The following is a 16,556-nucleotide window of genomic DNA, read 5'->3' as shown; positions in this document are numbered from 1 at the left end:
TAGATTACCTCTGCCCCAGAAGAGATCTCAATGGTCCTGCACAGATTCTCAGCCACAAATTCATCTGTCCTATCCTTCTGTTTCAGACCTCACTACCATGTGGCACCAGTAATTATCAGCAGATCACTACCCTTGAGGTCCTGCTTTTTAACTTTGTACCTAACTCCCTATACTGCTTTTGCATGACCTGATCCCGTTCTACCTCATCTGTCTATATTAACATGTACATAACCCCTTCATGCGGGAGAATTTTCGGTAGCTGCTCGGAGATATTTTTGGCACTGGCTCTCAGAAGGCAACACACTGTCCTTGCGTCTCCTCTGTGGCTACAGAATCTCCTTCTCTGTCAAGTCTCCTGTCTGACTGTACCCTTTCCCTCTGAGCCTTGGAGCTGGTGACAATGCCAGAGATCTGATTATTGCTGCTAGCCCCCGAAAGGGAATGCCCTCTTGAACAATATCCAAGGACAGATACCTGCTAGTGAAGGAATGGCCACAGATGGACCCTGAACGGATTGCCTTCTCCCCCTCTCCTGGTAGTCACCCATCTCTCTGAAGACTGTAACTCAGGTGTGACCTCCTCAGTAGAAGTATCGTCTCTGACAGCTGTCATCTTCCTGGACGATCCTGAGTATATCTAACTCCTGCTCCACTTCCAGTACCTGGTCAGTCAGCAGCTGCAGCTGGATGCACTTCCCACAGATGTGGACACTGGGAGACTATGAGGTTCCTTAGCTTCCCACATCTTACAGGAGGAGAATTCCACTGCCCTAACCACCATCCTGCCTACACTGAGTCAACAAAATAAGACCTTACCTTTTCACTGAAGACTTTAAAGATCCGGTCTCACTCCCGAAACCCGGGCCACTTGCTCAGCCACTTCATGCGGAAGCCTCAGCTCCCCACTTCGATATCGACCACTCTCACAATGGCCACTCCAACACTGAGATGTATTCTAGAGGTCTTAATGGTCTGGATGTTGTGAGAACATCTTTCCATATGGAAGCTGGAACTTGAAAGATAATTACAGAAAATTCTGGAAGCATTCAACAAGTCAGGCAGCATTCATGCTTCAAGACATTGACCTCAATACCTCCTCGTGCAAATGGGTCCTCAGTTTCCTCACTTGCAGACCCCGGTCAGTTTGAATTGGCAACAACATCTTCTCCAGAATCTCCATCAGCACAGGCACACCACCAGGCTGTGTGCTGAGTCCCCTGCTCTACTCGCTTTACACTCGTGACCGTGTGGCTAAGCACTGCCCCATGCCGTATTCAGGTTTGCTGATAACACCACCATCATAGGCTGAATCAAAGGTGTTGGTGAATCAGTATATGAGAGGGAGGTTGAAATCTGGCTGAGTGGTGCCACAACAACCTCTTCCTCAGTATCAACAAGACCAAGGAGCTGATTATTGACTTCAGAAGGAGGAAACTGAAGATCCATGAGCCAGTCCTCATCAGAGGTAGAGAGAGTCACCAACTTTAAATTCCTTGGTGTTATCATTTCAGAGGACCTGTCCTGGGCCCAGCGCTTAAGTACCATTACAAAGAATGCACAATAGCGCCTCTACTTCCTTAGGAGTTTGCGAAGATTCAGCATGACATCTAAAACTGTGACTAACATCTATAGATGTGTGGTGGAGTGTATATTGACTGGCTGCATCACAGCCTGGTATGGAAACACCAATGCCCATGAACGGAAAATCCAACAGGAAGTAGTGGATATGGCCCAATCTATCATGGGTAAAGCCCTCCCCACTTTGAGCACATCTACATGGAGTGTTGTCACAGGAAAGCAGCATTAATCGTCGACCCCCATCAATCAGGAAATGCTCTCTTCTCACTGCTGCCATTAGGAAGAAGGTACAGAAGCCTCAAGACTCACACCACCAGGTTGTGGAAAAGTTATTTCCCCTCAACTATCAAGATCCTTGAACCAAAGGGAATAACCTCACTTGCCCATCATTGAAGTATTCTCACAACCTACAAGGACTCTTCATCTGACGTTCTTGATAATTATTGCTTATTTATTGTTATACTTTCTTTCTTTCTGTATCTGCACAGTTTGTTGTCTTTTACACACTGGTTGAAAACCCAAGTTGGTTTAGTCTTTTATTGATTCTATTATGGCTACAGTTCGATTGTGCATTTATTGAGTATGCCCACGAGAAAATGAATCTCAAGTAGCGACATATATGTACTTTGATAATAAATTTACCATGAACTCTGGAGAGCCAGGAAAAATGTTTTGGGGACTTCGGCCTGAAATATTAACTCCTTTTCTGTTTCACAGGTGCTGCCTCAGCCAGTGATCACAGGCACTGAAGAAGCGATGAGCACTATGGAAGAACGTAACATGAAGTTAACTGAGAAGCAGAAAAGTAATCACAAAAATATTTCAACCATGCAGCTGATCTGAATTTCTGAGGATAATTAGAGTACCTCGGTCTCACTTCAGGCAAGTCTATTGATGTCCTGCTCAAATAAAAGCAAATGTTGTTGCTTGGACACCCTGCTTTGTGATATTATTACTTATTAAATAGAAGTACAGTTTTACACTTGCAACTTGGCAATCTTGTGCACAGATCAGTGCTCCAAGAACTTTGAATGTACACAACTGATTTGAGTTGAGAAAAACCTACCCGTATATAAAATTTATTCAAAACTTTATTTTGTTTACACAGTTTGGGTTTGTGAGCATTGATGATTTGTTGTCTGTTGTGTCCAACAATGACAGCCAAACCTGTGTGGTTGAGCTTTAAAGCGGAAAAGTGGGGCAGTTCCACTCTCTTGATCTCGGAAGTCTGGTGTCTAGTGGTACATCACATCTGGGGCCTTCCTTGGTTGCAGTGGATGACCACAACTTCTGTGCCTTATCATGCTCTCTACGAAGTGTTGCAGAACTACCTTCCTATCCATTGCATCTCACTGTTGATCTCGTCCACCAACTCCACTGTAGCTGACCTTGCATGCTAGGATAGGAATATCCCTATCTCACTGGGATATGGGGCTGCCCTAATCTGGTTTAGCCCACCCATCAAACCAGTGTGCCAGGGGCGGCCACTGTTGCATGCAAACAGCTACTTGGAGCCGCAGGTGAGAGCTGAGTGTCCAGTGTGGTCCAAGGTGAGTGAGATGCCCCAGAATAGAACAACCCCCTTCACTAGACATCCTGATACACCTTGAGCATTACTGTTATGGTCCAAGCCTAAATGCCTTGAGAAGACAAGTGAAAGGACACCTACAGTGTTGTCGGGAATGGAGCCCCAGATGTAGATCCAGTAACAATGAAGGGCTGGTGAGATATTTCTGAGTGAGAATTGGTGTGTGAAAATTGGAGAGGAACTTGCAGGTGAACCTAAAGCAAAGGCCCTTGTCCTTCTTGGTGATAGAAGTCACATGCTTGCAGAGAACTTCTGTGGCTACCTGTTTACATGTTGCAAATAGTTCAATTCACAGCCACAATGCACCAGTGGTAGACAGAAGGAATTGATGAGGTGCCAATGACTCAGGCTAGAAACCCCCACTCGCTTTTCCAAATCTCTGCAAGAACCGGCTTTAGGTAAAACAAAACTCAGAGAACATCCCAGGACCAATGAGGGAGAGGGAGGGAAAGGTAGAGCCACCATGCCAACCAAGATGCTATCTAAGTTAGTGCCAGCTGCCTGTGTTTTTCCCACATCCCTCTAAAGCTTTCCTGTCTATGTACTTTCAAAGTACCTCTTCAGTGTTGTTGAAGTGCCTGCCTATCTGCCTCAACCACTTGCTCTGACAGTTTGTTCTTTGTAATGACCACCCCCTGGATGAGAAGTTTTCCTGTCAGCTTCCTCCGTTCTTGATTCTCCAACCCTGAGGAAAAATACTGTGTGCATTCACCCTTTTTATACCCTCTATAAGATAACTTCTCATTCTCCTAGGAGTAAAGTCCCTACCTGCTTAACCTTTCTCCATAACTCTGACCTTGAGTCTTAGCAATGTCCTTGTAAATGCCTTCTGCATTCCTACCAGCTTAATGGCATTTTCCCTCAAACAGGGTAACCAGCGCTGAACCCAACATTTGAAATGCAGCCTCATCAACGTCTTGTACAACTGCAACAGGACTTCTCAACTTCTATACTCAATGCCTGGAACAGTAAAGCGAGCATATCAAAAGCCTTCTTCATCATCCTGTTCATCTGTGACACCACTTTCAGAGAACCATGTACTTGTATCCTTAACACGCTCCGCCCTACAACATCACCCAAGGCTCTATCACTTACTGTGAAAGTCCTGCCCTCATTTGTCTTCACAAATACTTATCAGAATTAAACTCTATTTCTCTTGCCTTGGTCCACTTACCCAGTTGATTAAGACCCCGCTTTAATTCCTGATAACCATCTTCACGGTCTATAACACCACCAATTTTATTGTCATCTGCACATTTTCTAGCCTTGCCTTGTATATTCTCAACCAAGTCAATGATTCCAGTTATTGACTATTGCTTGGCCTGTCGGTAGCTCTCCATTCTCTTGAATCACTTTCCAAGCTGACGGTGTATTCAAGATAATTTGCTGTTCCTTCACCACTCTCTAAGTAGCTCAGCATTTCTCTGTGTCAGAAGTTCCACAGCAAAGATATCAGAACGAAAAATCTATGGCTAATGTTTCATTACCACAACTTGGCTAAGAGGGTGGTTAAATTTTGAACTTCTTTACAAGATATTTAGTTGAACAGCACAGTTGTACTTAACAGGAATCTAATAAACCTATGAGGGAGAAAGGATTAAAATATAATAATACCTTTGAGTTGCTCCTCCACTCTTTGAGATCTCAGCTAATCTTCTACCCCAGTATCATTTTTCCACACTGTCCCCACATCCTTTGATTCCGATAATAAGCAGAAATTATAATGATAGGATTAGACAGAGAGGAGTGAAAAGGGAGCATAAACATGGCATAATTCAATTCTGTAAATACTTCCTTTTAAATTAACCTATGGGGCAGAGGAATCAGTGACATGGTTTCCAATTAAGAGTCCTGGAAAAGTCAGCAATTAGTTACTTCTATAAATGTTGAGGTTATAGTGGTCCACAGTCCCTTATCCGAAATTCTGAAATCCAAAAAGCTCCGAAAACCAAAGTTTTTTTTCACCAACAGCTGACGTCACTCAGGTCTGATGTGGCAGCACTAGCAGAGGCCGCCAGACGTCAGTTGTGGCTCAGTGCTCGTACTGGTTACACATGCATTTGCTGTTCGCTGATATTTTGTGTTCACTGTTGACTTTGTGTTTAATTTCACTGTGAAAGTGTCAAAGAGAGCTGCAGATACCCCTATGGGTAACAATGAGGAAAAGAGAAGGAAGCATCTATCATTATCAATAACGCAGAAAGTGGAGTAATTGCAGAGGCTTGATCGTGGTGTGTCTGTGCAGTGTCTTACTGAAGAATATGGTGTCGGAACTACCACTGTAAATGATTTAAAGAAACAGAAAGACAAGTTACTGAAGTTTTATAGTGACAGTGACGTTCTACATTTATTCCAATAAGTCATTTACCATGTGATCGATTAGGTTCGTTTGAAGCTCTATATTTTTATGTTTTACTGAATGTTTTTGTTTGAAATGAAATATTTTTTTGTCATTATTCCCTAAATAATACAGTATAACAACTATTTACATAGCATTTACATTGTATTAGGTATTAGAAGTAACCTAGAGATTACTTACAATCTAGTGATATATAGGACTGTCAGGTAGAAAGTTCTAAAATAATGTTGAGTGGTGATAAAAAAGATTAACAGTATATTTCCAAATCAGTGTGTTACCAGCTTTGTGGGTCTTTTTGAATTGAATTGACTTTATTTCTTACATCCTTCACATACACGAGGAGTAAAAATCTTTATGTTACGTCTATCTAAATGTGCTATTTGTAATAAATAGTATGTACAACAGTCAATATAGCATAGAAATACAATTGTATCAGCATGAGTTAAGCAGTCTGATGGCCTGGTGGAAGAAGCTGTTCCAGGGCCTGTTGGTTGGTCCTGGCTTTTATGCTGTGGTACCACTCCCTGGATGGTAGCAGCTGGAACAGGTGACTCAGGTACCCAACGGTCCTTTGGGCCCCTTATAGACAACTGTCTCTAGAAACAGGAACAGACTCAATGCTATTCAATATGATAGAACTGTACAGCACTGGGCAGGCCATTTGGCCCATTATGGTGTGCTGGTCATGATGCCAGTCTATACATTGTCCTCCTTCCTGTGTATTACCTCTCCATCCCTTTCATATTCATGTGCCTATCTAAAAGGCAAACAGTCTGCTTCCGCCACTATTCCTGGCAACTACCACTTCTTTATTCCCTTTTATTTAATATAAAATGCCTTGGGATTCCTCTTGAGCTTCTCCACCAACAACTTTTCATTGAACCTGTTGGACTTCCTATCCACCTGCTTGAGCACATTCTGTCTTATCCTGTCATAATTTGCCTTCTGCTGTGATCCGATTTAATTCTTGCACATTCTCACATTTACTTTCTTGCAAGATCTGATTTAATCCTTACACATAGCTATCTTAAAACGTAATGGGTTGTGGTCACTATCCTCAAAATGCTCTCCTACTATCAGGTATGTCACTGGACCTGGCTCACTTCCCAAAACCAGACCCTGTATGTTTTCTCCAATAGTTGGGCTCTCCACAGACTGTTTCACTAACCCGTCTTAGCTGCACTGAATAAATTCCACCCCATCTAGGCTTCTTGTATGAAGTTCCAGTCAATACTGGGAAGTAATGACAAACTTGTTGCTTCTGAACCTTTCCATAATGTGTCTACATATTTGTACCTCCAGCAAACTGGGTGGCCTACAGTATAATGCTTTCTGATTTTGGAACTCTGCCCAAAATGCCTGAGTGGGTGAGCCCTCCAGTGTGTGCTCTCTGACTCTGCAGTGATATTCTCTCTTATCAGTAGTGTCGCCTTTACATCTGTTTAATTCCCTCTCTATCACATCTAATACAACAAATCCCAGCATATCAAGCTGCTGGTCCTACCCCTCATGCAACTAGATTTCTATAATGGCAACAACATTGTAATTCCATGTTCTGATCCAGGCTCTAAGTACATCCTCCTGATCCACAAGACCCCTGGCATTTAAATAAACAAATTGCAGCCCATCAGTCCCATGTTTATCTTAGCTAATCTATGACTCAACTCCGTATACCTTTCTCTACAGTGTTTGATACACCTATTTAACAAATATCTATTTAAATCTCAGCTTTAGAGGCAATAATTGATTTTGCATCGATGGTCAATGTGCAAGAGAGTCCCACATTTCTTTCATTTTCCATGTGTAAAAGTGTTTCATAATTTCAGTTCTGAAAGATTAGGCTTTCTGTTTTAGAATATGGCCTCCAGCCTTGGACTTTACAGCCAGTGAGAATGGTTCTTTTAAGCTACCCCCAGTCTTCCTTAACACCTTCAATCAAATCAGCACAGTCTTACAAGTTCCATGGAACACTACAGTTATGTAATCTTTTCAAGCAACTTGACCCTTGGAGTCGAGGTATGATTTTGATAAATCTACTCTGTGCTGTATCCCAGACCAATGGCTCCTCCCTAAGACGTGGTACCCAAAATTACACAGATTATTAATGGGTCACTTGATCAGGAATTTACATTACTCTGGTATGAAAGGCCTGGATAAAGTGGATGTGGAGTGGATGCTTCCATTAGTAGGAGAATCTAGGATCCAAGGAGATGGCCTTAGAATGAAGGGATGTCTCCTTAAAACTGAGATGCGAGGATGGTGAATCGGTGAAATTGATTGCCACAGAGGGTAGTGGAAGCCAAGTCATTGGATGTATTTAAGGCAGATATTGATAGGTTCTTGATTGGTAAAAGAAGAGGAGTCAAAGGGTTACGGGGAAAAGGTGGGAGAATGGGGTTGAAGAAAGAGTATAGCCCTAATTGAATGTCAGAGCAGACTTGATGGGCCAATTGGCCAGATTACACTCTGATATCTTGTATCTCTGTGATGGTCATCTCCATGGCACCCAGGCTATGAAGAATGCCCAGATGTTGTGCTCCAGCCCCACTAGTATGATGAACTGAGGCTTTGGGCCTACTCTGTGCTGCTCCAGGGTTCAGATCCGAGGACTCGCTTTTGCTTCAGAATGCTGTTGTTCGCTTCAATGGTTTACTTGACTTTCTTCCCCCTTTCTCTTGTGCATCAAGTGCTGGTCTTTTATTTTTATTCTTTTTTTTTCTTTAAATTGGGTTCTTTCAGGTTTCTTGCTGCATGGCTACCTAAGAGCAAACAAATCTCAAGGTTGTATAAGTTATGCATTCTTTAAAAATAAATGTACTTGAAACTTACAGTCTTGTATCTCATTGTCATCCCGTCCACTAGACATAAGTGTCACCATTCCACTGGTCTCCTTGATTGCTTTCTTTGTGCATTACATCTATGTGGACCCCGTGCATTTTTGCTTCCAAGGTTTCACCATCTAGAAAGTACTGTGTTTCTCATTTAAGTCCTCACTGTTTCCTACATTGTCACAGATTTGCATATTTGTGCATTCCTGTTAGTATGTCTTTGTAAATTAACACCTGCATCTAGATTCATTAAAATGCTGCTTATCATTATATTATTAGCAAATTTGAATGGTGAATTAATAGCACAACATCATTAATTACATCCAAATAATTAGAGTACAGTAATTATCCCTACTTTTTGCCTTCCTGATCAGCTGGAACAATAATTGAGCTTCAAATTTTGCCCTACTTTGAAGGATTTATTGAATGTTTTCTAAAAGATTATACAAATAACCTTCATGTATAATTTTCTGTCTGCCAGTTCTGTCACTTCCTCAAAATCTTCATTTTGGTCTAATGACATGATCTAAACTTTACAAATCCATACTGGCTGTGTCTGAACAACTACAAACATTCAAACTGCTCATTCATTCTTTCTTCAATTATATGTTCTGTTAATTCCATATTCCTAAAATAGATTTGGAGCTTACTGGTCTAAATTGCCTTGCTTCCCTAAGTGGAAGAGTAACATACAATTTTACAATGTAAATTAATTTGATTTACAAAATGAGAAAAAAATGGAAAATTACTGTATCTGTAATTTTCTCTCTTCCTTGAATTTGTTGGGATGGATGCTATCTGTCCCTGAGGATTATTATTTTGTTCACACTATTTTTCAGTAATCTTTGTCCCTGATTCAACATCAAATCTGCTGAAATATTATCCCTGTCTTCTTTGGAAATAACGATGGAAATTAATCACTCAATGGGTCCACCACTTCTTGGTTTTACTAGCATAACTATAAAAAACACTTTGATAATTTTATTGTCACTTGCAATATTCTTCTCATATTTCCTTTTTGTCCCTTGTAATACCATATTAATTTTTGATGTACTGTCACCTTACTCATCGGCAGGTTTGGTAAATTTGCAATCACTGCACCACCATTTTCCAAACCTAGAACTTAGCAGCTGCTTTGGCATTCTCCTCCTTTGAAACTATTTTGAATTTACTCAGATTGCAATCATTAGATCAATGTCCTAATATGTTTATGCTAATTTATATCTTGTACATAAAGATAATACATATAAAATGCTGCTGGTGGCATTCTGATAAAGAGGCTTTGGCATGCTGACTAAATTGACTGCATGTTTTTGCCCTGAGTGACAATAATGGTGTACTCAACTAAGTCTAGCAAGGGGAGTGAAGTCCATTAAACTTCTAACTGTTCTCTACAGATGGTGGAAAGAAGTTGGGGGGGGGGCAGGTTCCATCAATGATTTCACAATATTTGACCTATTCTTGTAACCTTGGTATTTACATGGTTCATCTGGTTAAGTGTTAGTCAATGATGATGATGATGCTGCTGGATTTCACAGGGTAAGTGGTTAGACTCTCTCGTTGGAGTTTGTATCAGCTTTCAGTTGTGTGGTACAAACATTTCTTGTCGCAGAAGCCCATGCCTGACCGTTACCCAACTGACTGACGTGGGTGCTGACTGAAAGTGAAAGGGCCAGGACAGTACTTAGAGACATAAGAAACCATAATGCTAGAATCTGGAGGAACTCAGCAGGTCAAACACCAGCTATGGATGGAAATGGGGAGATAATGTTTCAGGCCAAGACCCTTCATCTGGACTGGTGCACCTTTAGTGTTGGACAATACTTGTGGCTGCTGCTCCTATCAACCCATTCAGTTTTACTGTATCTGGGATATTCTTTTTGTTTTACCTATCCCTACTCACCTTGGCTGCTACTGAACACTGACTTGTTTTTCTCAGATGAAAAGCTCCTGATCTGAAATGTCAATTGTTTCTCTTACCATAGATGCTGACTAACCTGCTGAGAGTTTCTAGCATCTACTGTTTTTGCATAGGACATTAATATGAAAGGTTTCCTGAAAGCTTTCTTCATTTGTGCAAGATTGAACCTTGCCTTCTGTCACTAAGGCTTCATGGTACTGGAGCACCCTGGGGAAACCATGAGATCAGAATTTCCAGCATCTGCAGATTTCCTTGTGCAGATCAGAAGGGAGTAACTTTAGCCTCCACACAGAAAGTTCGAGGCCCTGTCCTCAGGTAGTGCTAGGTTGATACTGAAGCTCGAAGCCCAAGGGTTGATCGGAAGTCCAGAAGTTAAAGTCTGATGACCAAAGTCCTGGATCAAAGTTTAAAGTCCAGTGGGAGTCACAGGCCTGTTGTCTGCAAGTCTGTACAAGATATTAATTCCTCTTAATATCTGTACAAAATATTAAGAGGAATAGACAGAGTGGACAGCCAGCGCCTCTTCCCCAGGGCACCACTGCTCAGTACAAGAGGACATGGCTTTAAGTTAAGGGGAGGGAAGTTCAAGGGAGATATTAGAGGGAGGTTTTTCACTCAGAGAGTGGTTGGTGCGTGGAATGCACTGCCTGAGTCAGTGTTGGAGGCAGACACACTGGTGAAGTTTAAGAGACTACTAGACAAGTCTATGGAGGAATTTAAGGTGGGGGGTTATAAGTGAGGCAGGATTTGAGGGTCAGCACAACATTATGGGCCGAAGGGCCTGTAATGTGCTGTACTATTCTATGTTCTATGTAAGTCCTGAAGACTTGTCCTGGAGTAGGAGGACTGTCTGCGTGGGAGGAAAGGGGCTTGTTTTACTGTTGGTGTTTTGTAGCTTGTTGTGTTCTGTGTTGTCCTGTTGAGCACTGTGGGCATGCTATCCTGGCACCAGAACGTGTGGCAACACTTGTGGGCTGCCCAAGCACATCCTTAGGCTAAGCTAATAAATAAAATCTGAAGCAATACGTACAAAATGCTGGAGGAACTAAGCATCTATAGAAGAGAGTAAACAGTTGGATGTTTTGGGCTGAGACCCTTCATCAGGTCTGGAAAGGAAGGGGAGAAGTCAGAGTTAAAAGGTGGGGCAGGAGGGGAGGAAGAAGTACAAGGTGGAAAGTGATAGGTGAAAATGGGAGAGGGGAGGGGGTGAAGTAAAGATCTAGGAAGTTGGTGAAAGAGATAAAGGGCTGGAGAAGGGGGAACCTGGTAAGGAGAGGATAGAATACCATAGAAGAAAGGGAAGGGGGAGGTGATGGGCAGGTAAGGAGATAAGGTGAAGTGGGGAGAATACGATGTTCATGCCTTCAGGCTGGAGACTACCCAGACAGAATACAGGGTGTTGTTCCTCCAACCTAAGTGTGGCCTCATCACGGCAGGAGAGGAGGCCATGGGAATGGTCACGTCAAAATGGGAATAGGAAGTAGAATTGAAATGGGTAGCCACTGGGAGATCTTGCTTTTTGTGGCAGATAGAGCATAGGTACTCAGCGATGCGGTCTCCCAATCTACATCAGGTCTCACTGATATAAAGGAAGCCATACTGGGAGCACCAGATACAGTAAATGACCCCAAAAGATTCGCAGGTGAAGTGTCACCTCTCCTGGAAGGACTGTTTGGGGCCCTGAATGGTGGTGAGGGAGGAGGTGTAGGGGCTGGTGTGGCACTTGCAAGGATTAGTACCAGGAGGGAGGTCAGTGGGGAAGGACGAGTGGACAAGAAAATCACATAGATCACATAGGGAGCGATCCCTGCGGAAAGTGGGGGGGTGGGGGGGGTAAGATACATTTGGTGGTGAGATCCCATTGGAGATGGCAGACGTTACAGAGAGTTAACGTGCTGGGCACAGAGGCTAGTGGGGTGGTAGGTGAGGACAAGAGGAACCCTATCCCTGGTAAGGTGGCAGGAGGATGGGGTGAGGGCAGATGTGTGCGAAAGGGAAGAGATCCGGATGAGGGTAGTGTTGATGGTGGAAGAAGGGAAGCCCTTTTCTTTGAAGAAGACATCTCAGTTGTTCTGGAATGAAAAGCCTGCTCCTGAGAGGAGATGTGGCAGAGATGGAAGAACTGAGAGAAGGGGGATGGGAAGAGGTGTAGTCCAGACAGCTGTGAGAGTCAGTCTCTTCCCACCCTGTCACTTGTACTCTCACAGCTGCCTAGACTACACCTCTTCCCACCCTGTCACTTGAAAACCCACTGACACTCACTGCTATCCAGACTGTTTTGGGTTTCCAGCATCTGCAGATTTTCTCGTGTAATGGAAGTCAAGCCAACTGGCCTATAATTTCCTTTATTCTGCCTCCTCCTTCACCTTCTTGTTAAAGACTGAAGTGACATATGCAATTTTCAGTCCTTCACAACCATTCCAGTATCTAGTGATTCCTGAAAGATTTTTAAAAATCCATCCACAATCTCTTCAGTTACCTTTTTCAGAACCCTGGTGTGTAGTCCATCTGGTCCAGGTGACTTATCTACTTTCAGACTTTTGAGCTTCCCAAGAACCTCCTCCTTAGTAATAGTAACAACACTCACTTCTGCCCCCGGTCACTCTCGCATTTCTGACACACTGCTAGTGTCTTCCACAGTGAAGACTAACACGAAATACTTAATAAGTTTGTCAGTCATTTCTTTACCCATTACTACCTCTCCAGAGTCATTTTCCAGTGGTCTGATATCAACTCTTGTCTCTCTTTTACTCTTTATATCTTTAAAAAACTTCTTGTATCCGATTTTATATTATTGGTTAGCTTACCTTTATATTTCATATCTTCTGTCTTTATGGCTTTTTAGTTGTCCACTGTTGGTTTTAAAAATGTCCCAACTCTCTACCTTCCCGCTATCTTTTGCTATATTATTGTATATGCCCTCTCTTTTGACTCTATGCTCTCTTTGACTTCCCTTGTCAGCCACAGTTGCCTCATCCTCCCTTTAGAATACTTCTTCATCTTTGGGATGTATCTTTTCTGCGCCTTCCGAATTTGCCCCAGAAACACTAGTCATTGCTGTCCTGCCATCATCCCTGCTAGTGTCCCCTTTCAATCAACATTGGCCAGTTTTTCTCTCATGCCCCTGTAATTTCCTTTATTCCATTTTAATATTGATACATCCAACTTCAGCTCTTTCTTCTTAAACTTCAGGGTCTATCATATTACGATCACTTTTTACTTTTTACTTAAGTTCCCTAATCAAATCTAGAATTGCTGCTCCCCTAGTGGGCTCAACTACAACACACACAAAATGCTGGTGGAACACAGCAGGCCAGACAGCATTTATAGGAAGAAGCACTGTCGACGTTTCGGGCCGAGACCCTTCGTCAGGACTAACTGAAAGGAGAGATACTAAGAGATTTGGAAATAGTTGGGGGAAGGGGGAAATGCGAAATGATAGGAGAAGACTGGAGGGGGTGGGATGAAGCTAAGAGCTGGAAAGGTGATTGGCGAAAGTAATACAGAGCTGGAGAAGGGAAAGGATCATGGGATGGGAGGCCTAGGGAGAAAGAAAGGAGGACGGGAGCACCAGAGGGAGGTGGAGAACTGGCAGGGTGATGGGCAGAGAGAGAGAAAAAAAAACAAACAACTAAATATGTCAGGGATGGGGTAAGAAGGGGAGGAGGGGCATTAACGGAAGTTAGAGAAGTCAATGTTCATGCCATCAGGTTGGAGGCTACCCTGCTGGTATATAAGGTATTGTTCCTCCAACCTGAGTGTAGATTCATCCTGACAGTAGTGGAGGCCATGGATAGATGTATCAGAATGGGAATGGGACGTGGAATTAAAATGTGTGGGCACTGGGAGATCCTGCTTTCTCTGGCAGACCAAGCGTAGGTGTTCAGCGAAACCGTCTCCCAGTCTGCATTGGGTCTCACCAATATATAAAAGGCCACACCGGAAGCACTGGACGCAGTATACCACACCAGCCGACTCACAGGTGAAGTGTCGCCTCACCTGGAAGGACTGTCTGGGGCCCTGAATGGTGGTGAGGGAGGAAGTGTAAGGGCAGGTGTAGCACTTGTTCCACTTACAAGGATAAGTGCCAGGAGGGAGATCGGTGGGAAGGGATGGGGGGGGCGAGTGGACAAGGGAGTCGTGTAGGGAGCGATCCCTGCAGAAAGCAGAAAAATGAGGGGAGGGAAAGATGTGCTTGGTAGTGGGATCCCGTTGGAGGTGGCAGAAGTTACGGAGAATTATACGTTGGACCTGGAGGCTGGTGGGGTGGTAGGTGAGGACCAGGGGAACCCTATCCTGAGTGGGATGGCGGGCGGATGGGGTGAGAGCAGATGTGTGGGAAATGGGAGAAATGCTTTTGAGAGCAGAGTTGATGGTGGAAGAAGGGAAGCCCCTTTGTTTAAAAAAGGAAGACATCTCCTTCGTCCTGGAATGAAAGGGCTCAACTACAAGCTGCTCTAAAAAGCCATTTCATAAGCGTTCTACAAGTTCCCTCTCTTAAGATCCAGCACCAACCTGATTTCCCCAATCTACCGGCATATTGAAATCCCCGATGATTATCATAACATGGCTCTCTTTACATCCCTTTACTATCTCCTGTTGTAATTTGTATCCTGGTTACTGTTCAGAGGCCTGTACGTAACTCCCATCAGGGTCTTTTTACTGTTGCAGTTTCTTAATTCTACCCACAAGGATTCAATATTTTCTGATCCTTTGTCACCTCTTTCTAAGGATTTGATTAGACCATATGATTTAGGAGCAGAAGTAGGCCATTCATGGGCTGATCCAATTCTTCCCTGTGTCTTCCTGCCTGTCCTTTCAATACAATGTATGTCCTCCAAAATATGATCTTCTTTCAGCCACAACTCAGAGATGCCCACAACGTCATCCATGCCATTCTCTAACAGTGTTACAGAACCTTATTCCGTATACTGCGCGCATTCAGTCCTGTATTCATCATCTTTTTTGATTTTGACCCTCTGTTACTCTTTAATTCATTCCACTGACTGCAATTTTGCCCTATCATCTGCCCATCTTTCTCACAGTCTCACTACACACATTATGTAATAGTATACCAACTGCCCCAACCCCAGCTCTATTATTCTGTTCCCTGTCCCCCTGCTAAGTTAGTTTAAACACCCCCCCCCCACAGCTCTAGCAAACCTGCCTGCAAGAATATTGGTCCCCCAAGGGTTCTGGTGTAACCCATCCTTTTTGTACAGGTTTTACCTTCCCCAGAAGAGAACCCAGCACCAGACCCCAGGTTAAACTTGGGTACGGCAATCTTCTGATCACCAGAGGAATCGCAATTCTTCTGCCTTCAACAATACCTGGAGGAAACATTGAGAGGAACAACAATACAGAAATCCACTCTGGTGGGTTCAAGTCTTAAAGGTCTACAAGCATCATATTGCATGACTTTTGATATATTGTTGTGTGAATCACTGTCATCAGTTGAGAACTTCTAGCCTGGCATCTCCTTACTTGTCCTTCCAATGTGGAGAGGAACCAATGGGCACCATGTCAGTGATGAATCTGGCATGTTGCTGCTGTGAAAAAGGGAAAGTCATCGTGAAATGTGAGGAGGATAAGAGATGGGATTTGCTAATAGTGGAAACATTGGCATACTGGAAATGTATGAAAGGTTATGGACATTTGTTTTGTACATGGACTGGGTGGAGATGTTCCCCAGAGCAAATTTTTGTCCTGGGAGAGGCAAAAAAGATAAAATGCACCTATTGCTGAACACTACCTTACTATTTTTGCTCTTTGTGTGTGTCTGTGTATATGTATGTATATATATATATACACAAAAGGAATAATTACAATAAGAATGTATATATATTTATTATATTGTATAGTATTTTATGTTCTGCTGCCACAAAATAACAAATTTCATGACAGTGATAATAAATCTGATTTTAATTCTGATTCCACCGAGTTGGAATTGAGTAGGTGTGACATATAGGATGGGTGACTGACTGTCCCATTAATATTATTCATTGTCATGCTGCTATTCACTACTCATCAAGATTAATGCTTGATCTAAGCCTGTGCTTTCTTTAACAGAGGGATATCTGAGATACTCCAGAAGGTATAAGTAGATTTTCTTGAGGCTTACAGCTAGCACCCTGTGAGCCCAGTCTCAGTCCTATTTACCTGCACACAGCTTTTCAGTATCTTTGATCCCACCTTCATCCAGTGACTCAAATACATTCTAGCAAGGCGACAAACTGTTTACAAACATTCCACAACATCAAACCACCATCAACTGATGCCTGAC

The sequence above is a fragment of the Hypanus sabinus genome, chromosome 12 (assembly GCF_030144855.1).
Source record: "Hypanus sabinus isolate sHypSab1 chromosome 12, sHypSab1.hap1, whole genome shotgun sequence".
NCBI classification, from domain to species: Eukaryota; Metazoa; Chordata; class Chondrichthyes; order Myliobatiformes; family Dasyatidae; genus Hypanus; species Hypanus sabinus.
Note: the sequence above shows the minus strand (reverse complement) of the source record.